The following is a 27,155-nucleotide window of genomic DNA, read 5'->3' on the forward strand; positions in this document are numbered from 1 at the left end:
AGTATTAAGGTGCGCCCCGAGACCTAAGCCACGTTGGAACTGAAACGGAGGAATCGACAGAGAGGTTACAGAATGACATCGCATCCATTTGGTTTTCTTGAAATCACTGAGGAGCAGGAAAATGTAAACGGCGAAGTCGAGTGGGGAAGTCAGGCAGTTGCAGCTCTGGAGAAACTCCTTCTTTGTGACTCACTCAGCAACCAGACACGTGAAGGTGACTCAGAGGCGTGAGAGCTCTTCACATCGAGAACAAAAAGCAATCAAGGGCAGTTAGCACCTCTTCCGGAGTGGGGGTGGGGTGAGGTAATTACCTTTTGACTTTGTTACTATGTTGAGAAACTGCCTTTTAGATTGAGGTGAACAGAAAATGCATTTCTAATAAGCACCATGGAATTGAGCAAAATTTATTGAGTCGCTTCTCGTCGATTCCCACACAGGTTTCCAACTCAGTTGCTATCCATGTGGCTGATGTCCAGGAGTGAACATCTCTGCAGCAAATTGCACGGTTAGGGTAAAAGGCAATGAAAGTGGCATCTAGAACTGGCTCCGAGGTCAGAGCATCCTCACAATGCGATCTGTCGTTCTCGAATAGGAATGCGACCTCCGGTTTTAGGGTGGAGTACATTGTTTGGGACTCTTTTTCTGCAAAACAGACACAGTGACTGAAATTACGCTGCACGGTATGATGTGGAACACGGCTTTGTGCATTTTCCCTGTAGTCCGGTGTGCTTCATGTTCCACGTAAACGTGAAACTTGCCCTGTTTCAAGCAATGGGTGAAATCATTTAGCAAAGCAAGAATCGAAATTGCAGTAATGTCAAGCAGCTCGTGGTTATTTGACCAAATCATAACCGAACATATATTCTCACAGATACATTTGGAGCTGAAAGGAGTCTGAGAAGATAGACTCAGCTTACCATTGATTTTTGTCTGGATTGATGGGCTCTCATTATCTGCTGCGAAATTGATATTGTAGACGGGCACATCCCAGCAGCTGTGCGAGTCGGAGAGGGATCATGGAACCATTTTCATGTGACTTGGCATCTGTTGTTATGCAGGAGAGCACAGTTGGAAACGCAAGAAAATGGTGCGCGCGGCCGGCTGGTAGTGTGGCCGAGCGGTCGAAGGCGCTGGATCCAGGTTCCAGTCTCGAAAGGGGCGTGGGTTCGAATCCCACCACTGCCATTTCTGCAGATCAACTCCAACGCTGCAGCTTTTTTGTTAAAATGCTGTTTCTGTCCCCACTGTATTGATGTTGAAAACAAAAGTAAAATGGCTTTGCTTCCCGGGGAATTAACTGTGGTGTGGGATAGTGCCGAATATTTCAAAGTGTCTCTGTCTGTCATGATCGTGTTCGCCTCCCGCGCAGAAAATCGCAAGCAGCTGTGCTGTTCCAGGCAAGTTGAGCTTGTACTGGAACCGAATGGAGACCGGTATTTCATCGCTGTTGTGAAACAAAGTCCTGGGGTGACTCGACTCGTCGTTATTTGGTTTTTCGGCCAATGGGAAAATCGTTCCAACGAATTTCGATGTGATATGTTGTTGAATTTCTCCCATTTCCTTCGTTTCCGTCCTGGAGACATCGGAAGGGAAAGGTAATCTAATCGAGACTGTGATTGGTGAAATTCACTTTTTATGGCCCATTCTTATTAGCTTCTTTCTTTCTCTCTTTTCAGTATTGTCTGGGAAGTGGTGGTTCCCTAAGGCTGCAGTATGTGTGAAAGAGTAGTTTGGAATTGTCCTGTTGTTAGTTGTGAGATTACTTTATAAATCATGCCCTCGGACTGTCTCACATTTAGCATTCATGCACCTCTGTGTCTGAAAATGCATTAGGTATGCCAGCTTTGTTTGTGTTCCGTGTTAAATGCTTTCTGTTTTGCGATTCGCTCAATACTTTACGAGTTAACAGCGTTTCTGAGGAAACTTCCAGCTGCAAAAGTCCTTAACTGAGGATCTGGGAAAATTTCACAGAGTATGGTCAGTCGGAGCAAAAGTAAGGAAGTCGTTCCTTTCTGCAGTGTTTCGCAATACTACCTTTCCCGTGAGCATCGAACACAGTAAAGGATTGTGCCACAGACTGCGACGGCAAGCTCCGCTAAAAAGTAATCCTTTAAAGCAGGTGTAAGCAACACAACGTTTTTGGGGGACACCGCGTGGAAACAGATACTTCGGTGTATCTCGTCCATGCTCAGCACATAGCCAAATATAAACAAGTCCGGTTCCCCAGTATTTGGCCCCAAACCCTCTCAACCCATCCTATCCAGAAACTCATGCAATTTTCTGAGCCTCCTCCGCTTCCTCTGGGAGCTCATTCCATACACGCACAACCTTCTGTGTGGGAAATGTGCCTCAGGTCCTTTGTCAATTTCAGCCCACTCACCTTAAACCTATGCTCTCGAGTTTTCAACTCACCTCAACTTGGGTAAAACACGTAAATACTCAGTTTCCAACCCTTCCATTAGATCATGTCGCAGTCGTTACGCTGCAGGGAAAGTCGTCCCAGCCTAGTCGACCTCGCCCTACGGTCCAAACATTGACCACATACTTGTCTAAATTTTATCATCAATTTCACGTGTCTTTTTTTTATGTTTTGAAGATGTCAATTACGCTGGACAACAACGAGCTATTGGAAAGAGAAAGGTGAAACGAAGAATGGCTTCAACTTTCAGTGCTGGATGCCCCTGAGCTGCCGGATGGGCGGCTGCGGCTTGTTTCTGTAGTGTAGTGGTCATCACGTTCGCCTCACACGCGAAAGGTCCCCAGTTCGAAACTGGGCAGAAACTGCTTTGTTCTTCATCGGCAGCCTTTTACATGGACAAGAACGGTGCTTTCTTGCTTGCTTTCCCATCTGCAAACCTGCCTTCGAAGTTGCTTGAACAAATCTGCTCGCGTAGTGAAATGTAATGCAATTCCATTTAATGACTGTGCAAAGAATTGTAAAGTTTTTATCCAAACTGGTTCTGATCATATGCAATTCTGTTTGAGAGTGTAGTTACCCCCTTCTGATTCTTCTACGAAAAGCAGTACCGCATTTGCATTCCTTGCGCAGGCGGCTCGGTTCAAAGACAGGGAAGAAGCTGATGCGCTGGTGTCACAGTGCACCACGGATTCCTGAACTTGTCTGTCTGTTAAATGTACCCCAAAGGCGTCTCTGAAAGGCCTCGTTTGGAAGCTGTCTGTCGTTATTCAACGTACGAGAATTGGCACCAGAGGTCCTGAATCATGTTTTGGAGCAGTTCGCACTTGAGTGGCTCTTTCAATCAGCAACAGCAATGAAAGAAATTACACTCTCAGAGGAACCTCTGGACCTGTGCTTTCATGGTGTCGCTAGTATTAAGGTGCGCCCCGAGACCTAAGCCACGTTGGAACTGAAACGGAGGAATCGACAGAGAGGTTACAGAATGACATCGCATCCATTTGGTTTTCTTGAAATCACTGAGGAGCAGGAAAATGTAAACGGCGAAGTCGAGTGGGGAAGTCAGGCAGTTGCAGCTCTGGAGAAACTCCTTCTTTGTGACTAACTCAGCAACCAGACACGTGAAGGTGACTCAGAGGCGTGAGAGCTCTTCACATCGAGAACAAAAAGCAATCAAGGGCAGTTAGCACCTCTTCCGGAGTGGGGGTGGGGTGAGGTAATTACCTTTTGACTTTGTTACTATGTTGAGAAACTGCCTTTTAGATTGAGGTGAACAGAAAATGCATTTCTAATAAGCACCATGGAATTGAGCAAAATTTATTGAGTCGCTTCTCGTCGATTCCCACACAGGTTTCCAACTCAGTTGCTATCCATGTGGCTGATGTCCAGGAGTGAACATCTCTGCAGCAAATTGCACGGTTAGGGTAAAAGGCAAGGAAAGTGGCATCTAGAACTGGCTCCGAGGTCAGAGCGTCCTCACAATGCGATCTGTCGTTCTCGAATAGGAATGCGACCTCCGGTTTTAGGGTGGAGTACATTGTTTGGGACTCTTTTTCTGCAAAACAGACACAGTGACTGAAATTACGCTGCACGGTATGATGTGGAACACGGCTTTGTGCATTTTCCCTGTAGTCCGGTGTGCTTCATGTTCCGCGTAAACGTGAAACTTGCCCTGTTTCAAGCAATGGGTGAAATCATTTAGCAAAGCAAGAATCGAAATTGCAGTAATGTCAAGCAGCTCGTGGTTATTTGACCAAATCATAACCGAACATATATTCTCACAGATACATTTGGAGCTGAAAGGAGTCTGAGAAGATAGACTCAGCTTACCATTGATTTTTGTCTGGATTGATGGGCTCTCATTATCTGCTGCGAAATTGATATTGTAGACGGGCACATCCCAGCAGCTGTGCGAGTCGGAGAGGGATCATGGAACCATTTTCATGTGACTTGGCATCTGTTGTTATGCAGGAGAGCACAGTTGGAAACGCAAGAAAATGGTGCGCGCGGCCGGCTGGTAGTGTGGCCGAGCGGTCTAAGGCGCTGGATCCAGGTTCCAGTCTCGAAAGGGGCGTGGGTTCGAATCCCACCACTGCCATTTCTGCAGATCAACTCCAACGCTGCAGCTTTTTTGTTAAAATGCTGTTTCTGTCCCCACTGTATTGATGTTGAAAACAAAAGTAAAATGGCTTTGCTTCCCGGGGAATTAACTGTGGTGTGGGATAGTGCCGAATATTTCAAAGTGTCTCTGTCTGTCATGATCGTGTTCGCCTCCCGCGCAGAAAATCGCAAGCAGCTGTGCTGTTCCAGGCAAGTTGAGCTTGTACTGGAACCGAATGGAGACCGGTATTTCATCGCTGTTGTGAAACAAAGTCCTGGGGTGACTCGACTCGTCGTTATTTGGTTTTTCGGCCAATGGGAAAATCGTTCCAACGAATTTCGATGTGATATGTTGTTGAATTTCTCCCATTTCCTTCGTTTCCGTCCTGGAGACATCGGAAGGGAAAGGTAATCTAATCGAGACTGTGATTGGTGAAATTCACTTTTTATGGCCCATTCTTATTAGGTTCTTTCTTTCTCTCTTTTCAGTATTGTCTGGGAAGTGGTGGTTCCCTAAGGCTGCAGTATGTGTGAAAGAGTAGTTTGGAATTGTCCTGTTGTTAGTTGTGAGATTACTTTATAAATCATGCCCTCGGACTGTCTCACATTTAGCATTCATGCACCTCTGTGTCTGAAAATGCATTAGGTATGCCAGCTTTGTTTGTGTTCCGTGTTAAATGCTTTCTGTTTTGCGATTCGCTCAATACTTTACGAGTTAACAGCGTTTCTGAGGAAACTTCCAGCTGCAAAAGTCCTTAACTGAGGATCTGGGAAAATTTCACAGAGTATGGTCAGTCGGAGCAAAAGTAAGGAAGTCGTTCCTTTCTGCAGTGTTTCGCAATACTACCTTTCCCGTGAGCATCGAACACAGTAAAGGATTGTGCCACAGACTGCGACGGCAAGCTCCGCTAAAAAGTAATCCTTTAAAGCAGGTGTAAGCAACACAACGTTTTTGGGGGACACCGCGTGGAAACAGATACTTCGGTGTATCTCGTCCATGCTCAGCACATAGCCAAATATAAACAAGTCCGGTTCCCCAGTATTTGGCCCCAAACCCTCTCAACCCATCCTATCCAGAAACTCATGCAATTTTCTGAGCCTCCTCCGCTTCCTCTGGGAGCTCATTCCATACACGCACAACCTTCTGTGTGGGAAATGTGCCTCAGGTCCTTTGTCAATTTCAGCCCACTCACCTTAAACCTATGCTCTCGAGTTTTCAACTCACCTCAACTTGGGTAAAACACGTAAATACTCAGTTTCCAACCCTTCCATTAGATCATGTCGCAGTCGTTACGCTGCAGGGAAAGTCGTCCCAGCCTAGTCGACCTCGCCCTACGGTCCAAACATTGACCACATACTTGTCTAAATTTTATCATCAATTTCACGTGTCTTTTTTTTATGTTTTGAAGATGTCAATTACGCTGGACAACAACGAGCTATTGGAAACAGAAAGGTGAAACGAAGAATGGCTTCAACTTTCAGTGCTGGATGCCCCTGAGCTGCCGGATGGGCGGCTGCGGCTTGTTTCTGTAGTGTAGTGGTCATCACGTTCGCCTCACACGCGAAAGGTCCCCAGTTCGAAACTGGGCAGAAACTGCTTTGTTCTTCATCGGCAGCCTTTTACATGGACAAGAACGGTGCTTTCTTGCTTGCTTTCCCATCTGCAAACCTGCCTTCGAAGTTGCTTGAACAAATCTGCTCGCGTAGTGAAATGTAATGCAATTCCATTTAATGACTGTGCAAAGAATTGTAAAGTTTTTATCCAAACTGGTTCTGATCATATGCAATTCTGTTTGAGAGTGTAGTTACCCCCTTCTGATTCTTCTACGAAAAGCAGTACCGCATTTGCATTCCTTGCGCAGGCGGCTCGGTTCAAAGACAGGGAAGAAGCTGATGCGCTGGTGTCACAGTGCACCACGGATTCCTGAACTTGTCTGTCTGTTAAATGTACCCCAAAGGCGTCTCTGAAAGGCCTCGTTTGGAAGCTGTCTGTCGTTATTCAACGTACGAGAATTGGCACCAGAGGTCCTGAATCATGTTTTGGAGCAGTTCGCACTTGAGTGGCTCTTTCAATCAGCAACAGCAATGAAAGAAATTACACTCTCAGAGGAACCTCTGGACCTGTGCTTTCATGGTGTCGCTAGTATTAAGGTGCGCCCCGAGACCTAAGCCACGTTGGAACTGAAACGGAGGAATCGACAGAGAGGTTACAGAATGACATCGCATCCATTTGGTTTTCTTGAAATCACTGAGGAGCAGGAAAATGTAAACGGCGAAGTCGAGTGGGGAAGTCAGGCAGTTGCAGCTCTGGAGAAACTCCTTCTTTGTGACTCACTCAGCAACCAGACACGTGAAGGTGACTCAGAGGCGTGAGAGCTCTTCACATCGAGAACAAAAAGCAATCAAGGGCAGTTAGCACCTCTTCCGGAGTGGGGGTGGGGTGAGGTAATTACCTTTTGACTTTGTTACTATGTTGAGAAACTGCCTTTTAGATTGAGGTGAACAGAAAATGCATTTCTAATAAGCACCATGGAATTGAGCAAAATTTATTGAGTCGCTTCTCGTCGATTCCCACACAGGTTTCCAACTCAGTTGCTATCCACGTGGCTGATGTCCAGGAGTGAACATCTCTGCAGCAAATTGCACGGTTAGGGTAAAAGGCAAGGAAAGTGGCATCTAGAACTGGCTCCGAGGTCAGAGCATCCTCACAATGCGATCTGTCGTTCTCGAATAGGAATGCGACCTCCGGTTTTAGGGTGGAGTACATTGTTTGGGACTCTTTTTCTGCAAAACAGACACAGTGACTGAAATTACGCTGCACGGTATGATGTGGAACACGGCTTTGTGCATTTTCCCTGTAGTCCGGTGTGCTTCATGTTCCGCGTAAACGTGAAACTTGCCCTGTTTCAAGCAATGGGTGAAATCATTTAGCAAAGCAAGAATCGAAATTGCAGTAATGTCAAGCAGCTCGTGGTTATTTGACCAAATCATAACCGAACATATATTCTCACAGATACATTTGGAGCTGAAAGGAGTCTGAGAAGATAGACTCAGCTTACCATTGATTTTTGTCTGGATTGATGGGCTCTCATTATCTGCTGCGAAATTGATATTGTAGACGGGCACATCCCAGCAGCTGTGCGAGTCGGAGAGGGATCATGGAACCATTTTCATGTGACTTGGCATCTGTTGTTATGCAGGAGAGCACAGTTGGAAACGCAAGAAAATGGTGCGCGCGGCCGGCTGGTAGTGTGGCCGAGCGGTCTAAGGCGCTGGATCCAGGTTCCAGTCTCGAAAGGGGCGTGGGTTCGAATCCCACCACTGCCATTTCTGCAGATCAACTCCAACGCTGCAGCTTTTTTGTTAAAATGCTGTTTCTGTCCCCACTGTATTGATGTTGAAAACAAAAGTAAAATGGCTTTGCTTCCCGGGGAATTAACTGTGGTGTGGGATAGTGCCGAATATTTCAAAGTGTCTCTGTCTGTCATGATCGTGTTCGCCTCCCGCGCAGAAAATCGCAAGCAGCTGTGCTGTTCCAGGCAAGTTGAGCTTGTACTGGAACCGAATGGAGACCGGTATTTCATCGCTGTTGTGAAACAAAGTCCTGGGGTGACTCGACTCGTCGTTATTTGGTTTTTCGGCCAATGGGAAAATCGTTCCAACGAATTTCGATGTGATATGTTGTTGAATTTCTCCCATTTCCTTCGTTTCCGTCCTGGAGACATCGGAAGGGAAAGGTAATCTAATCGAGACTGTGATTGGTGAAATTCACTTTTTATGGCCCATTCTTATTAGCTTCTTTCTTTCTCTCTTTTCAGTATTGTCTGGGAAGTGGTGGTACCCTAAGGCTGCAGTATGTGTGAAAGAGTAGTTTGGAATTGTCCTGTTGTTAGTTGTGAGATTACTTTATAAATCATGCCCTCGGACTGTCTCACATTTAGCATTCATGCACCTCTGTGTCTGAAAATGCATTAGGTATGCCAGCTTTGTTTGTGTTCCGTGTTAAATGCTTTCTGTTTTGCGATTCGCTCAATACTTTACGAGTTAACAGCGTTTCTGAGGAAACTTCCAGCTGCAAAAGTCCTTAACTGAGGATCTGGGAAAATTTCACAGAGTATGGTCAGTCGGAGCAAAAGTAAGGAAGTCGTTCCTTTCTGCAGTGTTTCGCAATACTACCTTTCCCGTGAGCATCGAACACAGTAAAGGATTGTGCCACAGACTGCGACGGCAAGCTCCGCTAAAAAGTAATCCTTTAAAGCAGGTGTAAGCAACACAACGTTTTTGGGGGACACCGCGTGGAAACAGATACTTCGGTGTATCTCGTCCATGCTCAGCACATAGCCAAATATAAACAAGTCCGGTTCCCCAGTATTTGGCCCCAAACCCTCTCAACCCATCCTATCCAGAAACTCATGCAATTTTCTGAGCCTCCTCCGCTTCCTCTGGGAGCTCATTCCATACACGCACAACCTTCTGTGTGGGAAATGTGCCTCAGGTCCTTTGTCAATTTCAGCCCACTCACCTTAAACCTATGCTCTCGAGTTTTCAACTCACCTCAACTTGGGTAAAACACGTAAATACTCAGTTTCCAACCCTTCCATTAGATCATGTCGCAGTCGTTACGCTGCAGGGAAAGTCGTCCCAGCCTAGTCGACCTCGCCCTACGGTCCAAACATTGACCACATACTTGTCTAAATTTTATCATCAATTTCACGTGTCTTTTTTTTATGTTTTGAAGATGTCAATTACGCTGGACAACAACGAGCTATTGGAAACAGAAAGGTGAAACGAAGAATGGCTTCAACTTTCAGTGCTGGATGCCCCTGAGCTGCCGGATGGGCGGCTGCGGCTTGTTTCTGTAGTGTAGTGGTCATCACGTTCGCCTCACACGCGAAAGGTCCCCAGTTCGAAACTGGGCAGAAACTGCTTTGTTCTTCATCGGCAGCCTTTTACATGGACAAGAACGGTGCTTTCTTGCTTGCTTTCCCATCTGCAAACCTGCCTTCGAAGTTGCTTGAACAAATCTGCTCGCGTAGTGAAATGTAATGCAATTCCATTTAATGACTGTGCAAAGAATTGTAAAGTTTTTATCCAAACTGGTTCTGATCATATGCAATTCTGTTTGAGAGTGTAGTTACCCCCTTCTGATTCTTCTACGAAAAGCAGTACCGCATTTGCATTCCTTGCGCAGGCGGCTCGGTTCAAAGACAGGGAAGAAGCTGATGCGCTGGTGTCACAGTGCACCACGGATTCCTGAACTTGTCTGTCTGTTAAATGTACCCCAAAGGCGTCTCTGAAAGGCCTCGTTTGGAAGCTGTCTGTCGTTATTCAACGTACGAGAATTGGCACCAGAGGTCCTGAATCATGTTTTGGAGCAGTTCGCACTTGAGTGGCTCTTTCAATCAGCAACAGCAATGAAAGAAATTACACTCTCAGAGGAACCTCTGGACCTGTGCTTTCATGGTGTCGCTAGTATTAAGGTGCGCCCCGAGACCTAAGCCACGTTGGAACTGAAACGGAGGAATCGACAGAGAGGTTACAGAATGACATCGCATCCATTTGGTTTTCTTGAAATCACTGAGGAGCAGGAAAATGTAAACGGCGAAGTCGAGTGGGGAAGTCAGGCAGTTGCAGCTCTGGAGAAACTCCTTCTTTGTGACTCACTCAGCAACCAGACACGTGAAGGTGACTCAGAGGCGTGAGAGCTCTTCACATCGAGAACAAAAAGCAATCAAGGGCAGTTAGCACCTCTTCCGGAGTGGGGGTGGGGTGAGGTAATTACCTTTTGACTTTGTTACTATGTTGAGAAACTGCCTTTTAGATTGAGGTGAACAGAAAATGCATTTCTAATAAGCACCATGGAATTGAGCAAAATTTATTGAGTCGCTTCTCGTCGATTCCCACACAGGTTTCCAACTCAGTTGCTATCCACGTGGCTGATGTCCAGGAGTGAACATCTCTGCAGCAAATTGCACGGTTAGGGTAAAAGGCAAGGAAAGTGGCATCTAGAACTGGCTCCGAGGTCAGAGCGTCCTCACAATGCGATCTGTCGTTCTCGAATAGGAATGCGACCTCCGGTTTTAGGGTGGAGTACATTGTTTGGGACTCTTTTTCTGCAAAACAGACACAGTGACTGAAATTACGCTGCACGGTATGATGTGGAACACGGCTTTGTGCATTTTCCCTGTAGTCCGGTGTGCTTCATGTTCCGCGTAAACGTGAAACTTGCCCTGTTTCAAGCAATGGGTGAAATCATTTAGCAAAGCAAGAATCGAAATTGCAGTAATGTCAAGCAGCTCGTGGTTATTTGACCAAATCATAACCGAACATATATTCTCACAGATACATTTGGAGCTGAAAGGAGTCTGAGAAGATAGACTCAGCTTACCATTGATTTTTGTCTGGATTGATGGGCTCTCATTATCTGCTGCGAAATTGATATTGTAGACGGGCACATCCCAGCAGCTGTGCGAGTCGGAGAGGGATCATGGAACCATTTTCATGTGACTTGGCATCTGTTGTTATGCAGGAGAGCACAGTTGGAAACGCAAGAAAATGGTGCGCGCGGCCGGCTGGTAGTGTGGCCGAGCGGTCGAAGGCGCTGGATCCAGGTTCCAGTCTCGAAAGGGGCGTGGGTTCGAATCCCACCACTGCCATTTCTGCAGATCAACTCCAACGCTGCAGCTTTTTTGTTAAAATGCTGTTTCTGTCCCCACTGTATTGATGTTGAAAACAAAAGTAAAATGGCTTTGCTTCCCGGGGAATTAACTGTGGTGTGGGATAGTGCCGAATATTTCAAAGTGTCTCTGTCTGTCATGATCGTGTTCGCCTCCCGCGCAGAAAATCGCAAGCAGCTGTGCTGTTCCAGGCAAGTTGAGCTTGTACTGGAACCGAATGGAGACCGGTATTTCATCGCTGTTGTGAAACAAAGTCCTGGGGTGACTCGACTCGTCGTTATTTGGTTTTTCGGCCAATGGGAAAATCGTTCCAACGAATTTCGATGTGATATGTTGTTGAATTTCTCCCATTTCCTTCGTTTCCGTCCTGGAGACATCGGAAGGGAAAGGTAATCTAATCGAGACTGTGATTGGTGAAATTCACTTTTTATGGCCCATTCTTATTAGGTTCTTTCTTTCTCTCTTTTCAGTATTGTCTGGGAAGTGGTGGTTCCCTAAGGCTGCAGTATGTGTGAAAGAGTAGTTTGGAATTGTCCTGTTGTTAGTTGTGAGATTACTTTATAAATCATGCCCTCGGACTGTCTCACATTTAGCATTCATGCATCTCTGTGTCTGAAAATGCATTAGGTATGCCAGCTTTGTTTGTGTTCCGTGTTAAATGCTTTCTGTTTTGCGATTCGCTCAATACTTTACGAGTTAACAGCGTTTCTGAGGAAACTTCCAGCTGCAAAAGTCCTTAACTGAGGATCTGGGAAAATTTCACAGAGTATGGTCAGTCGGAGCAAAAGTAAGGAAGTCGTTCCTTTCTGCAGTGTTTCGCAATACTACCTTTCCCGTGAGCATCGAACACAGTAAAGGATTGTGCCACAGACTGCGACGGCAAGCTCCGCTAAAAAGTAATCCTTTAAAGCAGGTGTAAGCAACACAACGTTTTTGGGGGACACCGCGTGGAAACAGATACTTCGGTGTATCTCGTCCATGCTCAGCACATAGCCAAATATAAACAAGTCCGGTTCCCCAGTATTTGGCCCCAAACCCTCTCAACCCATCCTATCCAGAAACTCATGCAATTTTCTGAGCCTCCTCCGCTTCCTCTGGGAGCTCATTCCATACACGCACAACCTTCTGTGTGGGAAATGTGCCTCAGGTCCTTTGTCAATTTCAGCCCACTCACCTTAAACCTATGCTCTCGAGTTTTCAACTCACCCCAACTTGGGTAAAACACGTAAATACTCAGTTTCCAACCCTTCCATTAGATCATGTCGCAGTCGTTACGCTGCAGGGAAAGTCGTCCCAGCCTAGTCGACCTCGCCCTATGGTCCAAACATTGACCACATCCTTGTCTATATTTTATCATCAATTTCACGTGTCTTTTTTTTATGTTTTGAAGATGTCAATTACGCTGGACAACAACGAGCTATTGGAAAGAGAAAGGTGAAACGAAGAATGGCTTCAACTTTCAGTGCTGGATGCCCCTGAGCTGCCGGATGGGCGGCTGCGGCTTGTTTCTGTAGTGTAGTGGTCATCACGTTCGCCTCACACGCGAAAGGTCCCCAGTTCGAAACTGGGCAGAAACTGCTTTGTTCTTCATCGGCAGCCTTTTACATGGACAAGAACGGTGCTTTCTTGCTTGCTTTCCCATCTGCAAACCTGCCTTCGAAGTTGCTTGAACAAATCTGCTCGCGTAGTGAAATGTAATGCAATTCCATTTAATGACTGTGCAAAGAATTGTAAAGTTTTTATCCAAACTGGTTCTGATCATATGCAATTCTGTTTGAGAGTGTAGTTACCCCCTTCTGATTCTTCTACGAAAAGCAGTACCGCATTTGCATTCCTTGCGCAGGCGGCTCGGTTCAAAGACAGGGAAGAAGCTGATGCGCTGGTGTCACAGTGCACCACGGATTCCTGAACTTGTCTGTCTGTTAAATGTACCCCAAAGGCGTCTCTGAAAGGCCTCGTTTGGAAGCTGTCTGTCGTTATTCAACGTACGAGAATTGGCACCAGAGGTCCTGAATCATGTTTTGGAGCAGTTCGCACTTGAGTGGCTCTTTCAATCAGCAACAGCAATGAAAGAAATTACACTCTCAGAGGAACCTCTGGACCTGTGCTTTCATGGTGTCGCTAGTATTAAGGTGCGCCCCGAGACCTAAGCCACGTTGGAACTGAAACGGAGGAATCGACAGAGAGGTTACAGAATGACATCGCATCCATTTGGTTTTCTTGAAATCACTGAGGAGCAGGAAAATGTAAACGGCGAAGTCGAGTGGGGAAGTCAGGCAGTTGCAGCTCTGGAGAAACTCCTTCTTTGTGACTCACTCAGCAACCAGACACGTGAAGGTGACTCAGAGGCGTGAGAGCTCTTCACATCGAGAACAAAAAGCAATCAAGGGCAGTTAGCACCTCTTCCGGAGTGGGGGTGGGGTGAGGTAATTACCTTTTGACTTTGTTACTATGTTGAGAAACTGCCTTTTAGATTGAGGTGAACAGAAAATGCATTTCTAATAAGCACCATGGAATTGAGCAAAATTTATTGAGTCGCTTCTCGTCGATTCCCACACAGGTTTCCAACTCAGTTGCTATCCACGTGGCTGATGTCCAGGAGTGAACATCTCTGCAGCAAATTGCACGGTTAGGGTAAAAGGCAAGGAAAGTGGCATCTAGAACTGGCTCCGAGGTCAGAGCATCCTCACAATGCGATCTGTCGTTCTCGAATAGGAATGCGACCTCCGGTTTTAGGGTGGAGTACGTTGTTTGGGACTCTTTTTCTGCAAAACAGACACAGTGACTGAAATTACGCTGCACGGTATGATGTGGAACACGGCTTTGTGCATTTTCCCTGTAGTCCGGTGTGCTTCATGTTCCGCGTAAACGTGAAACTTGCCCTGTTTCAAGCAATGGGTGAAATCATTTAGCAAAGCAAGAATCGAAATTGCAGTAATGTCAAGCAGCTCGTGGTTATTTGACCAAATCATAACCGAACATATATTCTCACAGATACATTTGGAGCTGAAAGGAGTCTGAGAAGATAGACTCAGCTTACCATTGATTTTTGTCTGGATTGATGGGCTCTCATTATCTGCTGCGAAATTGATATTGTAGACGGGCACATCCCAGCAGCTGTGCGAGTCGGAGAGGGATCATGGAACCATTTTCATGTGACTTGGCATCTGTTGTTATGCAGGAGAGCACAGTTGGAAACGCAAGAAAATGGTGCGCGCGGCCGGCTGGTAGTGTGGCCGAGCGGTCTAAGGCGCTGGATCCAGGTTCCAGTCTCGAAAGGGGCGTGGGTTCGAATCCCACCACTGCCATTTCTGCAGATCAACTCCAACGCTGCAGCTTTTTTGTTAAAATGCTGTTTCTGTCCCCACTGTATTGATGTTGAAAACAAAAGTAAAATGGCTTTGCTTCCCGGGGAATTAACTGTGGTGTGGGATAGTGCCGAATATTTCAAAGTGTCTCTGTCTGTCATGATCGTGTTCGCCTCCCGCGCAGAAAATCGCAAGCAGCTGTGCTGTTCCAGGCAAGTTGAGCTTGTACTGGAACCGAATGGAGACCGGTATTTCATCGCTGTTGTGAAACAAAGTCCTGGGGTGACTCGACTCGTCGTTATTTGGTTTTTCGGCCAATGGGAAAATCGTTCCAACGAATTTCGATGTGATATGTTGTTGAATTTCTCCCATTTCCTTCGTTTCCGTCCTGGAGACATCGGAAGGGAAAGGTAATCTAATCGAGACTGTGATTGGTGAAATTCACTTTTTATGGCCCATTCTTATTAGCTTCTTTCTTTCTCTCTTTTCAGTATTGTCTGGGAAGTGGTGGTACCCTAAGGCTGCAGTATGTGTGAAAGAGTAGTTTGGAATTGTCCTGTTGTTAGTTGTGAGATTACTTTATAAATCATGCCCTCGGACTGTCTCACATTTAGCATTCATGCACCTCTGTGTCTGAAAATGCATTAGGTATGCCAGCTTTGTTTGTGTTCCGTGTTAAATGCTTTCTGTTTTGCGATTCGCTCAATACTTTACGAGTTAACAGCGTTTCTGAGGAAACTTCCAGCTGCAAAAGTCCTTAACTGAGGATCTGGGAAAATTTCACAGAGTATGGTCAGTCGGAGCAAAAGTAAGGAAGTCGTTCCTTTCTGCAGTGTTTCGCAATACTACCTTTCCCGTGAGCATCGAACACAGTAAAGGATTGTGCCACAGACTGCGACGGCAAGCTCCGCTAAAAAGTAATCCTTTAAAGCAGGTGTAAGCAACACAACGTTTTTGGGGGACACCGCGTGGAAACAGATACTTCGGTGTATCTCGTCCATGCTCAGCACATAGCCAAATATAAACAAGTCCGGTTCCCCAGTATTTGGCCCCAAACCCTCTCAACCCATCCTATCCAGAAACTCATGCAATTTTCTGAGCCTCCTCCGCTTCCTCTGGGAGCTCATTCCATACACGCACAACCTTCTGTGTGGGAAATGTGCCTCAGGTCCTTTGTCAATTTCAGCCCACTCACCTTAAACCTATGCTCTCGAGTTTTCAACTCACCTCAACTTGGGTAAAACACGTAAATACTCAGTTTCCAACCCTTCCATTAGATCATGTCGCAGTCGTTACGCTGCAGGGAAAGTCGTCCCAGCCTAGTCGACCTCGCCCTACGGTCCAAACATTGACCACATACTTGTCTAAATTTTATCATCAATTTCACGTGTCTTTTTTTTATGTTTTGAAGATGTCAATTACGCTGGACAACAACGAGCTATTGGAAACAGAAAGGTGAAACGAAGAATGGCTTCAACTTTCAGTGCTGGATGCCCCTGAGCTGCCGGATGGGCGGCTGCGGCTTGTTTCTGTAGTGTAGTGGTCATCACGTTCGCCTCACACGCGAAAGGTCCCCAGTTCGAAACTGGGCAGAAACTGCTTTGTTCTTCATCGGCAGCCTTTTACATGGACAAGAACGGTGCTTTCTTGCTTGCTTTCCCATCTGCAAACCTGCCTTCGAAGTTGCTTGAACAAATCTGCTCGCGTAGTGAAATGTAATGCAATTCCATTTAATGACTGTGCAAAGAATTGTAAAGTTTTTATCCAAACTGGTTCTGATCATATGCAATTCTGTTTGAGAGTGTAGTTACCCCCTTCTGATTCTTCTACGAAAAGCAGTACCGCATTTGCATTCCTTGCGCAGGCGGCTCGGTTCAAAGACAGGGAAGAAGCTGATGCGCTGGTGTCACAGTGCACCACGGATTCCTGAACTTGTCTGTCTGTTAAATGTACCCCAAAGGCGTCTCTGAAAGGCCTCGTTTGGAAGCTGTCTGTCGTTATTCAACGTACGAGAATTGGCACCAGAGGTCCTGAATCATGTTTTGGAGCAGTTCGCACTTGAGTGGCTCTTTCAATCAGCAACAGCAATGAAAGAAATTACACTCTCAGAGGAACCTCTGGACCTGTGCTTTCATGGTGTCGCTAGTATTAAGGTGCGCCCCGAGACCTAAGCCACGTTGGAACTGAAACGGAGGAATCGACAGAGAGGTTACAGAATGACATCGCATCCATTTGGTTTTCTTGAAATCACTGAGGAGCAGGAAAATGTAAACGGCGAAGTCGAGTGGGGAAGTCAGGCAGTTGCAGCTCTGGAGAAACTCCTTCTTTGTGACTCACTCAGCAACCAGACACGTGAAGGTGACTCAGAGGCGTGAGAGCTCTTCACATCGAGAACAAAAAGCAATCAAGGGCAGTTAGCACCTCTTCCGGAGTGGGGGTGGGGTGAGGTAATTACCTTTTGACTTTGTTACTATGTTGAGAAACTGCCTTTTAGATTGAGGTGAACAGAAAATGCATTTCTAATAAGCACCATGGAATTGAGCAAAATTTATTGAGTCGCTTCTCGTCGATTCCCACACAGGTTTCCAACTCAGTTGCTATCCACGTGGCTGATGTCCAGGAGTGAACATCTCTGCAGCAAATTGCACGGTTAGGGTAAAAGGCAAGGAAAGTGGCATCTAGAACTGGCTCCGAGGTCAGAGCGTCCTCACAATGCGATCTGTCGTTCTCGAATAGGAATGCGACCTCCGGTTTTAGGGTGGAGTACATTGTTTGGGACTCTTTTTCTGCAAAACAGACACAGTGACTGAAATTACGCTGCACGGTATGATGTGGAACACGGCTTTGTGCATTTTCCCTGTAGTCCGGTGTGCTTCATGTTCCGCGTAAACGTGAAACTTGCCCTGTTTCAAGCAATGGGTGAAATCATTTAGCAAAGCAAGAATCGAAATTGCAGTAATGTCAAGCAGCTCGTGGTTATTTGACCAAATCATAACCGAACATATATTCTCACAGATACATTTGGAGCTGAAAGGAGTCTGAGAAGATAGACTCAGCTTACCATTGATTTTTGTCTGGATTGATGGGCTCTCATTATCTGCTGCGAAATTGATATTGTAGACGGGCACATCCCAGCAGCTGTGCGAGTCGGAGAGGGATCATGGAACCATTTTCATGTGACTTGGCATCTGTTGTTATGCAGGAGAGCACAGTTGGAAACGCAAGAAAATGGTGCGCGCGGCCGGCTGGTAGTGTGGCCGAGCGGTCTAAGGCGCTGGATCCAGGTTCCAGTCTCGAAAGGGGCGTGGGTTCGAATCCCACCACTGCCATTTCTGCAGATCAACTCCAACGCTGCAGCTTTTTTGTTAAAATGCTGTTTCTGTCCCCACTGTATTGATGTTGAAAACAAAAGTAAAATGGCTTTGCTTCCCGGGGAATTAACTGTGGTGTGGGATAGTGCCGAATATTTCAAAGTGTCTCTGTCTGTCATGATCGTGTTCGCCTCCCGCGCAGAAAATCGCAAGCAGCTGTGCTGTTCCAGGCAAGTTGAGCTTGTACTGGAACCGAATGGAGACCGGTATTTCATCGCTGTTGTGAAATAAAGTCCTGGGGTGACTCGACTCGTCGTTATTTGGTTTTTCGGCCAATGGGAAAATCGTTCCAACGAATTTCGATGTGATATGTTGTTGAATTTCTCCCATTTCCTTCGTTTCCGTCCTGGAGACATCGGAAGGGAAAGGTAATCTAATCGAGACTGTGATTGGTGAAATTCACTTTTTATGGCCCATTCTTATTAGGTTCTTTCTTTCTCTCTTTTCAGTATTGTCTGGGAAGTGGTGGTTCCCTAAGGCTGCAGTATGTGTGAAAGAGTAGTTTGGAATTGTCCTGTTGTTAGTTGTGAGATTACTTTATAAATCATGCCCTCGGACTGTCTCACATTTAGCATTCATGCATCTCTGTGTCTGAAAATGCATTAGGTATGCCAGCTTTGTTTGTGTTCCGTGTTAAATGCTTTCTGTTTTGCGATTCGCTCAATACTTTACGAGTTAACAGCGTTTCTGAGGAAACTTCCAGCTGCAAAAGTCCTTAACTGAGGATCTGGGAAAATTTCACAGAGTATGGTCAGTCGGAGCAAAAGTAAGGAAGTCGTTCCTTTCTGCAGTGTTTCGCAATACTACCTTTCCCGTGAGCATCGAACACAGTAAAGGATTGTGCCACAGACTGCGACGGCAAGCTCCGCTAAAAAGTAATCCTTTAAAGCAGGTGTAAGCAACACAACGTTTTTGGGGGACACCGCGTGGAAACAGATACTTCGGTGTATCTCGTCCATGCTCAGCACATAGCCAAATATAAACAAGTCCGGTTCCCCAGTATTTGGCCCCAAACCCTCTCAACCCATCCTATCCAGAAACTCATGCAATTTTCTGAGCCTCCTCCGCTTCCTCTGGGAGCTCATTCCATACACGCACAACCTTCTGTGTGGGAAATGTGCCTCAGGTCCTTTGTCAATTTCAGCCCACTCACCTTAAACCTATGCTCTCGAGTTTTCAACTCACCCCAACTTGGGTAAAACACGTAAATACTCAGTTTCCAACCCTTCCATTAGATCATGTCGCAGTCGTTACGCTGCAGGGAAAGTCGTCCCAGCCTAGTCGACCTCGCCCTATGGTCCAAACATTGACCACATCCTTGTCTATATTTTATCATCAATTTCACGTGTCTTTTTTTTATGTTTTGAAGATGTCAATTACGCTGGACAACAACGAGCTATTGGAAAGAGAAAGGTGAAACGAAGAATGGCTTCAACTTTCAGTGCTGGATGCCCCTGAGCTGCCGGATGGGCGGCTGCGGCTTGTTTCTGTAGTGTAGTGGTCATCACGTTCGCCTCACACGCGAAAGGTCCCCAGTTCGAAACTGGGCAGAAACTGCTTTGTTCTTCATCGGCAGCCTTTTACATGGACAAGAACGGTGCTTTCTTGCTTGCTTTCCCATCTGCAAACCTGCCTTCGAAGTTGCTTGAACAAATCTGCTCGCGTAGTGAAATGTAATGCAATTCCATTTAATGACTGTGCAAAGAATTGTAAAGTTTTTATCCAAACTGGTTCTGATCATATGCAATTCTGTTTGAGAGTGTAGTTACCCCCTTCTGATTCTTCTACGAAAAGCAGTACCGCATTTGCATTCCTTGCGCAGGCGGCTCGGTTCAAAGACAGGGAAGAAGCTGATGCGCTGGTGTCACAGTGCACCACGGATTCCTGAACTTGTCTGTCTGTTAAATGTACCCCAAAGGCGTCTCTGAAAGGCCTCGTTTGGAAGCTGTCTGTCGTTATTCAACGTACGAGAATTGGCACCAGAGGTCCTGAATCATGTTTTGGAGCAGTTCGCACTTGAGTGGCTCTTTCAATCAGCAACAGCAATGAAAGAAATTACACTCTCAGAGGAACCTCTGGACCTGTGCTTTCATGGTGTCGCTAGTATTAAGGTGCGCCCCGAGACCTAAGCCACGTTGGAACTGAAACGGAGGAATCGACAGAGAGGTTACAGAATGACATCGCATCCATTTGGTTTTCTTGAAATCACTGAGGAGCAGGAAAATGTAAACGGCGAAGTCGAGTGGGGAAGTCAGGCAGTTGCAGCTCTGGAGAAACTCCTTCTTTGTGACTCACTCAGCAACCAGACACGTGAAGGTGACTCAGAGGCGTGAGAGCTCTTCACATCGAGAACAAAAAGCAATCAAGGGCAGTTAGCACCTCTTCCGGAGTGGGGGTGGGGTGAGGTAATTACCTTTTGACTTTGTTACTATGTTGAGAAACTGCCTTTTAGATTGAGGTGAACAGAAAATGCATTTCTAATAAGCACCATGGAATTGAGCAAAATTTATTGAGTCGCTTCTCGTCGATTCCCACACAGGTTTCCAACTCAGTTGCTATCCACGTGGCTGATGTCCAGGAGTGAACATCTCTGCAGCAAATTGCACGGTTAGGGTAAAAGGCAAGGAAAGTGGCATCTAGAACTGGCTCCGAGGTCAGAGCATCCTCACAATGCGATCTGTCGTTCTCGAATAGGAATGCGACCTCCGGTTTTAGGGTGGAGTACGTTGTTTGGGACTCTTTTTCTGCAAAACAGACACAGTGACTGAAATTACGCTGCACGGTATGATGTGGAACACGGCTTTGTGCATTTTCCCTGTAGTCCGGTGTGCTTCATGTTCCGCGTAAACGTGAAACTTGCCCTGTTTCAAGCAATGGGTGAAATCATTTAGCAAAGCAAGAATCGAAATTGCAGTAATGTCAAGCAGCTCGTGGTTATTTGACCAAATCATAACCGAACATATATTCTCACAGATACATTTGGAGCTGAAAGGAGTCTGAGAAGATAGACTCAGCTTACCATTGATTTTTGTCTGGATTGATGGGCTCTCATTATCTGCTGCGAAATTGATATTGTAGACGGGCACATCCCAGCAGCTGTGCGAGTCGGAGAGGGATCATGGAACCATTTTCATGTGACTTGGCATCTGTTGTTATGCAGGAGAGCACAGTTGGAAACGCAAGAAAATGGTGCGCGCGGCCGGCTGGTAGTGTGGCCGAGCGGTCTAAGGCGCTGGATCCAGGTTCCAGTCTCGAAAGGGGCGTGGGTTCGAATCCCACCACTGCCATTTCTGCAGATCAACTCCAACGCTGCAGCTTTTTTGTTAAAATGCTGTTTCTGTCCCCACTGTATTGATGTTGAAAACAAAAGTAAAATGGCTTTGCTTCCCGGGGAATTAACTGTGGTGTGGGATAGTGCCGAATATTTCAAAGTGTCTCTGTCTGTCATGATCGTGTTCGCCTCCCGCGCAGAAAATCGCAAGCAGCTGTGCTGTTCCAGGCAAGTTGAGCTTGTACTGGAACCGAATGGAGACCGGTATTTCATCGCTGTTGTGAAACAAAGTCCTGGGGTGACTCGACTCGTCGTTATTTGGTTTTTCGGCCAATGGGAAAATCGTTCCAACGAATTTCGATGTGATATGTTGTTGAATTTCTCCCATTTCCTTCGTTTCCGTCCTGGAGACATCGGAAGGGAAAGGTAATCTAATCGAGACTGTGATTGGTGAAATTCACTTTTTATGGCCCATTCTTATTAGGTTCTTTCTTTCTCTCTTTTCAGTATTGTCTGGGAAGTGGTGGTTCCCTAAGGCTGCAGTATGTGTGAAAGAGTAGTTTGGAATTGTCCTGTTGTTAGTTGTGAGATTACTTTATAAATCATGCCCTCGGACTGTCTCACATTTAGCATTCATGCATCTCTGTGTCTGAAAATGCATTAGGTATGCCAGCTTTGTTTGTGTTCCGTGTTAAATGCTTTCTGTTTTGCGATTCGCTCAATACTTTACGAGTTAACAGCGTTTCTGAGGAAACTTCCAGCTGCAAAAGTCCTTAACTGAGGATCTGGGAAAATTTCACAGAGTATGGTCAGTCGGAGCAAAAGTAAGGAAGTCGTTCCTTTCTGCAGTGTTTCGCAATACTACCTTTCCCGTGAGCATCGAACACAGTAAAGGATTGTGCCACAGACTGCGACGGCAAGCTCCGCTAAAAAGTAATCCTTTAAAGCAGGTGTAAGCAACACAACGTTTTTGGGGGACACCGCGTGGAAACAGATACTTCGGTGTATCTCGTCCATTCTCAGCACATAGCCAAATATAAACAAGTCCGGTTCCCCAGTATTTGGCCCCAAACCCTCTCAACCCATCCTATCCAGAAACTCATGCAATTTTCTGAGCCTCCTCCGCTTCCTCTGGGAGCTCATTCCATACACGCACAACCTTCTGTGTGGGAAATGTGCCTCAGGTCCTTTGTCAATTTCAGCCCACTCACCTTAAACCTATGCTCTCGAGTTTTCAACTCACCTCAACTTGGGTAAAACACGTAAATACTCAGTTTCCAACCCTTCCATTAGATCATGTCGCAGTCGTTACGCTGCAGGGAAAGTCGTCCCAGCCTAGTCGACCTCGCCCTACGGTCCAAACATTGACCACATACTTGTCTAAATTTTATCATCAATTTCACGTGTCTTTTTTTTATGTTTTGAAGATGTCAATTACGCTGGACAACAACGAGCTATTGGAAACAGAAAGGTGAAACGAAGAATGGCTTCAACTTTCAGTGCTGGATGCCCCTGAGCTGCCGGATGGGCGGCTGCGGCTTGTTTCTGTAGTGTAGTGGTCATCACGTTCGCCTCACACGCGAAAGGTCCCCAGTTCGAAACTGGGCAGAAACTGCTTTGTTCTTCATCGGCAGCCTTTTACATGGACAAGAACGGTGCTTTCTTGCTTGCTTTCCCATCTGCAAACCTGCCTTCGAAGTTGCTTGAACAAATCTGCTCGCGTAGTGAAATGTAATGCAATTCCATTTAATGACTGTGCAAAGAATTGTAAAGTTTTTATCCAAACTGGTTCTGATCATATGCAATTCTGTTTGAGAGTGTAGTTACCCCCTTCTGATTCTTCTACGAAAAGCAGTACCGCATTTGCATTCCTTGCGCAGGCGGCTCGGTTCAAAGACAGGGAAGAAGCTGATGCGCTGGTGTCACAGTGCACCACGGATTCCTGAACTTGTCTGTCTGTTAAATGTACCCCAAAGGCGTCTCTGAAAGGCCTCGTTTGGAAGCTGTCTGTCGTTATTCAACGTACGAGAATTGGCACCAGAGGTCCTGAATCATGTTTTGGAGCAGTTCGCACTTGAGTGGCTCTTTCAATCAGCAACAGCAATGAAAGAAATTACACTCTCAGAGGAACCTCTGGACCTGTGCTTTCATGGTGTCGCTAGTATTGAGGTGCGCCCCGAGACCTAAGCCACGTTGGAACTGAAACGGAGGAATCGACAGAGAGGTTACAGAATGACATCGCATCCATTTGGTTTTCTTGAAATCACTGAGGAGCAGGAAAATGTAAACGGCGAAGTCGAGTGGGGAAGTCAGGCAGTTGCAGCTCTGGAGAAACCCCTTCTTTGTGACTCACTCAGCAACCAGACACGTGAAGGTGACTCAGAGGCGTGAGAGCTCTTCACATCGAGAACAAAAAGCAATCAAGGGCAGTTAGCACCTCTTCCGGAGTGGGGGTGGGGTGAGGTAATTACCTTTTGACTTTGTTACTATGTTGAGAAACTGCCTTTTAGATTGAGGTGAACAGAAAATGCATTTCTAATAAGCACCATGGAATTGAGCAAAATTTATTGAGTCGCTTCTCGTCGATTCCCACACAGGTTTCCAACTCAGTTGCTATCCATGTGGCTGATGTCCAGGAGTGAACATCTCTGCAGCAAATTGCACGGTTAGGGTAAAAGGCAAGGAAAGTGGCATCTAGAACTGGCTCCGAGGTCAGAGCATCCTCACAATGCGATCTGTCGTTCTCGAATAGGAATGCGACCTCCGGTTTTAGGGTGGAGTACATTGTTTGGGACTCTTTTTCTGCAAAACAGACACAGTGACTGAAATTACGCTGCACGGTATGATGTGGAACACGGCTTTGTGCATTTTCCCTGTAGTCCGGTGTGCTTCATGTTCCGCGTAAACGTGAAACTTGCCCTGTTTCAAGCAATGGGTGAAATCATTTAGCAAAGCAAGAATCGAAATTGCAGTAATGTCAAGCAGCTCGTGGTTATTTGACCAAATCATAACCGAACATATATTCTCACAGATACATTTGGAGCTGAAAGGAGTCTGAGAAGATAGACTCAGCTTACCATTGATTTTTGTCTGGATTGATGGGCTCTCATTATCTGCTGCGAAATTGATATTGTAGACGGGCACATCCCAGCAGCTGTGCGAGTCGGAGAGGGATCATGGAACCATTTTCATGTGACTTGGCATCTGTTGTTATGCAGGAGAGCACAGTTGGAAACGCAAGAAAATGGTGCGCGCGGCCGGCTGGTAGTGTGGCCGAGCGGTCTAAGGCGCTGGATCCAGGTTCCAGTCTCGAAAGGGGCGTGGGTTCGAATCCCACCACTGCCATTTCTGCAGATCAACTCCAACGCTGCAGCTTTTTTGTTAAAATGCTGTTTCTGTCCCCACTGTATTGATGTTGAAAACAAAAGTAAAATGGCTTTGCTTCCCGGGGAATTAACTGTGGTGTGGGATAGTGCCGAATATTTCAAAGTGTCTCTGTCTGTCATGATCGTGTTCGCCTCCCGCGCAGAAAATCGCAAGCAGCTGTGCTGTTCCAGGCAAGTTGAGCTTGTACTGGAACCGAATGGAGACCGGTATTTCATCGCTGTTGTGAAAAAAAGTCCTGGGGTGACTCGACTCGTCGTTATTTGGTTTTTCGGCCAATGGGAAAATCGTTCCAACGAATTTCGATGTGATATGTTGTTGAATTTCTCCCATTTCCTTCGTTTCCGTCCTGGAGACATCGGAAGGGAAAGGTAATCTAATCGAGACTGTGATTGGTGAAATTCACTTTTTATGGCCCATTCTTATTAGGTTCTTTCTTTCTCTCTTTTCAGTATTGTCTGGGAAGTGGTGGTTCCCTAAGGCTGCAGTATGTGTGAAAGAGTAGTTTGGAATTGTCCTGTTGTTAGTTGTGAGATTACTTTATAAATCATGCCCTCGGACTGTCTCACATTTAGCATTCATGCATCTCTGTGTCTGAAAATGCATTAGGTATGCCAGCTTTGTTTGTGTTCCGTGTTAAATGCTTTCTGTTTTGCGATTCGCTCAATACTTTACGAGTTAACAGCGTTTCTGAGGAAACTTCCAGCTGCAAAAGTCCTTAACTGAGGATCTGGGAAAATTTCACAGAGTATGGTCAGTCGGAGCAAAAGTAAGGAAGTCGTTCCTTTCTGCAGTGTTTCGCAATACTACCTTTCCCGTGAGCATCGAACACAGTAAAGGATTGTGCCACAGACTGCGACGGCAAGCTCCGCTAAAAAGTAATCCTTTAAAGCAGGTGTAAGCAACACAACGTTTTTGGGGGACACCGCGTGGAAACAGATACTTCGGTGTATCTCGTCCATTCTCAGCACATAGCCAAATATAAACAAGTCCGGTTCCCCAGTATTTGGCCCCAAACCCTCTCAACCCATCCTATCCAGAAACTCATGCAATTTTCTGAGCCTCCTCCGCTTCCTCTGGGAGCTCATTCCATACACGCACAACCTTCTGTGTGGGAAATGTGCCTCAGGTCCTTTGTCAATTTCAGCCCACTCACCTTAAACCTATGCTCTCGAGTTTTCAACTCACCTCAACTTGGGTAAAACACGTAAATACTCAGTTTCCAACCCTTCCATTAGATCATGTCGCAGTCGTTACGCTGCAGGGAAAGTCGTCCCAGCCTAGTCGACCTCGCCCTACGGTCCAAACATTGACCACATACTTGTCTAAATTTTATCATCAATTTCACGTGTCTTTTTTTTATGTTTTGAAGATGTCAATTACGCTGGACAACAACGAGCTATTGGAAACAGAAAGGTGAAACGAAGAATGGCTTCAACTTTCAGTGCTGGATGCCCCTGAGCTGCCGGATGGGCGGCTGCGGCTTGTTTCTGTAGTGTAGTGGTCATCACGTTCGCCTCACACGCGAAAGGTCCCCAGTTCGAAACTGGGCAGAAACTGCTTTGTTCTTCATCGGCAGCCTTTTACATGGACAAGAACGGTGCTTTCTTGCTTGCTTTCCCATCTGCAAACCTGCCTTCGAAGTTGCTTGAACAAATCTGCTCGCGTAGTGAAATGTAATGCAATTCCATTTAATGACTGTGCAAAGAATTGTAAAGTTTTTATCCAAACTGGTTCTGATCATATGCAATTCTGTTTGAGAGTGTAGTTACCCCCTTCTGATTCTTCTACGAAAAGCAGTACCGCATTTGCATTCCTTGCGCAGGCGGCTCGGTTCAAAGACAGGGAAGAAGCTGATGCGCTGGTGTCACAGTGCACCACGGATTCCTGAACTTGTCTGTCTGTTAAATGTACCCCAAAGGCGTCTCTGAAAGGCCTCGTTTGGAAGCTGTCTGTCGTTATTCAACGTACGAGAATTGGCACCAGAGGTCCTGAATCATGTTTTGGAGCAGTTCGCACTTGAGTGGCTCTTTCAATCAGCAACAGCAATGAAAGAAATTACACTCTCAGAGGAACCTCTGGACCTGTGCTTTCATGGTGTCGCTAGTATTGAGGTGCGCCCCGAGACCTAAGCCACGTTGGAACTGAAACGGAGGAATCGACAGAGAGGTTACAGAATGACATCGCATCCATTTGGTTTTCTTGAAATCACTGAGGAGCAGGAAAATGTAAACGGCGAAGTCGAGTGGGGAAGTCAGGCAGTTGCAGCTCTGGAGAAACCCCTTCTTTGTGACTCACTCAGCAACCAGACACGTGAAGGTGACTCAGAGGCGTGAGAGCTCTTCACATCGAGAACAAAAAGCAATCAAGGGCAGTTAGCACCTCTTCCGGAGTGGGGGTGGGGTGAGGTAATTACCTTTTGACTTTGTTACTATGTTGAGAAACTGCCTTTTAGATTGAGGTGAACAGAAAATGCATTTCTAATAAGCACCATGGAATTGAGCAAAATTTATTGAGTCGCTTCTCGTCGATTCCCACACAGGTTTCCAACTCAGTTGCTATCCATGTGGCTGATGTCCAGGAGTGAACATCTCTGCAGCAAATTGCACGGTTAGGGTAAAAGGCAAG

General features: G+C 46.2%; 16 non-coding genes across 16 annotated transcripts; all 16 read left to right on the forward strand.

Annotated features, from left to right (window-relative positions):
• The first annotated feature begins 1,103 nt into the window (after positions 1 to 1,103).
• trnal-cag (transfer RNA leucine (anticodon CAG)) lies at positions 1,104 to 1,185 on the forward strand. Its single transcript has one exon. It is a non-coding gene; the product is annotated as a tRNA-Leu (tRNA).
• A 1,525-nt stretch (positions 1,186 to 2,710) lies between these two features.
• trnav-cac (transfer RNA valine (anticodon CAC)) lies at positions 2,711 to 2,783 on the forward strand. The gene has a single exon. It is a non-coding gene; the product is annotated as a tRNA-Val (tRNA).
• A 1,649-nt stretch (positions 2,784 to 4,432) lies between these two features.
• Positions 4,433 to 4,514, forward strand: trnal-cag (transfer RNA leucine (anticodon CAG)). The gene has a single exon. It is a non-coding gene; the product is annotated as a tRNA-Leu (tRNA).
• A 1,525-nt stretch (positions 4,515 to 6,039) lies between these two features.
• On the forward strand, positions 6,040 to 6,112 carry trnav-cac (transfer RNA valine (anticodon CAC)). Its single transcript has one exon. It is a non-coding gene; the product is annotated as a tRNA-Val (tRNA).
• A 1,649-nt stretch (positions 6,113 to 7,761) lies between these two features.
• On the forward strand, positions 7,762 to 7,843 carry trnal-cag (transfer RNA leucine (anticodon CAG)). Its single transcript has one exon. It is a non-coding gene; the product is annotated as a tRNA-Leu (tRNA).
• Positions 7,844 to 9,368: 1,525 nt separating this feature from the next.
• trnav-cac (transfer RNA valine (anticodon CAC)) lies at positions 9,369 to 9,441 on the forward strand. The gene has a single exon. It is a non-coding gene; the product is annotated as a tRNA-Val (tRNA).
• Positions 9,442 to 11,090: 1,649 nt separating this feature from the next.
• On the forward strand, positions 11,091 to 11,172 carry trnal-cag (transfer RNA leucine (anticodon CAG)). Its single transcript has one exon. It is a non-coding gene; the product is annotated as a tRNA-Leu (tRNA).
• Positions 11,173 to 12,697: 1,525 nt separating this feature from the next.
• Positions 12,698 to 12,770, forward strand: trnav-cac (transfer RNA valine (anticodon CAC)). The gene has a single exon. It is a non-coding gene; the product is annotated as a tRNA-Val (tRNA).
• Positions 12,771 to 14,419: 1,649 nt separating this feature from the next.
• On the forward strand, positions 14,420 to 14,501 carry trnal-cag (transfer RNA leucine (anticodon CAG)). Its single transcript has one exon. It is a non-coding gene; the product is annotated as a tRNA-Leu (tRNA).
• Positions 14,502 to 16,026: 1,525 nt separating this feature from the next.
• Positions 16,027 to 16,099, forward strand: trnav-cac (transfer RNA valine (anticodon CAC)). The gene has a single exon. It is a non-coding gene; the product is annotated as a tRNA-Val (tRNA).
• Positions 16,100 to 17,748: 1,649 nt separating this feature from the next.
• On the forward strand, positions 17,749 to 17,830 carry trnal-cag (transfer RNA leucine (anticodon CAG)). The gene has a single exon. It is a non-coding gene; the product is annotated as a tRNA-Leu (tRNA).
• A 1,525-nt stretch (positions 17,831 to 19,355) lies between these two features.
• Positions 19,356 to 19,428, forward strand: trnav-cac (transfer RNA valine (anticodon CAC)). Its single transcript has one exon. It is a non-coding gene; the product is annotated as a tRNA-Val (tRNA).
• A 1,649-nt stretch (positions 19,429 to 21,077) lies between these two features.
• On the forward strand, positions 21,078 to 21,159 carry trnal-cag (transfer RNA leucine (anticodon CAG)). Its single transcript has one exon. It is a non-coding gene; the product is annotated as a tRNA-Leu (tRNA).
• A 1,525-nt stretch (positions 21,160 to 22,684) lies between these two features.
• On the forward strand, positions 22,685 to 22,757 carry trnav-cac (transfer RNA valine (anticodon CAC)). The gene has a single exon. It is a non-coding gene; the product is annotated as a tRNA-Val (tRNA).
• Positions 22,758 to 24,406: 1,649 nt separating this feature from the next.
• Positions 24,407 to 24,488, forward strand: trnal-cag (transfer RNA leucine (anticodon CAG)). Its single transcript has one exon. It is a non-coding gene; the product is annotated as a tRNA-Leu (tRNA).
• Positions 24,489 to 26,013: 1,525 nt separating this feature from the next.
• On the forward strand, positions 26,014 to 26,086 carry trnav-cac (transfer RNA valine (anticodon CAC)). Its single transcript has one exon. It is a non-coding gene; the product is annotated as a tRNA-Val (tRNA).
• Positions 26,087 to 27,155: the final 1,069 nt, after the last annotated feature.

Source organism: Chiloscyllium punctatum, chromosome 16, assembly GCF_047496795.1.
Source record: "Chiloscyllium punctatum isolate Juve2018m chromosome 16, sChiPun1.3, whole genome shotgun sequence".
NCBI classification, from domain to species: Eukaryota; Metazoa; Chordata; class Chondrichthyes; order Orectolobiformes; family Hemiscylliidae; genus Chiloscyllium; species Chiloscyllium punctatum.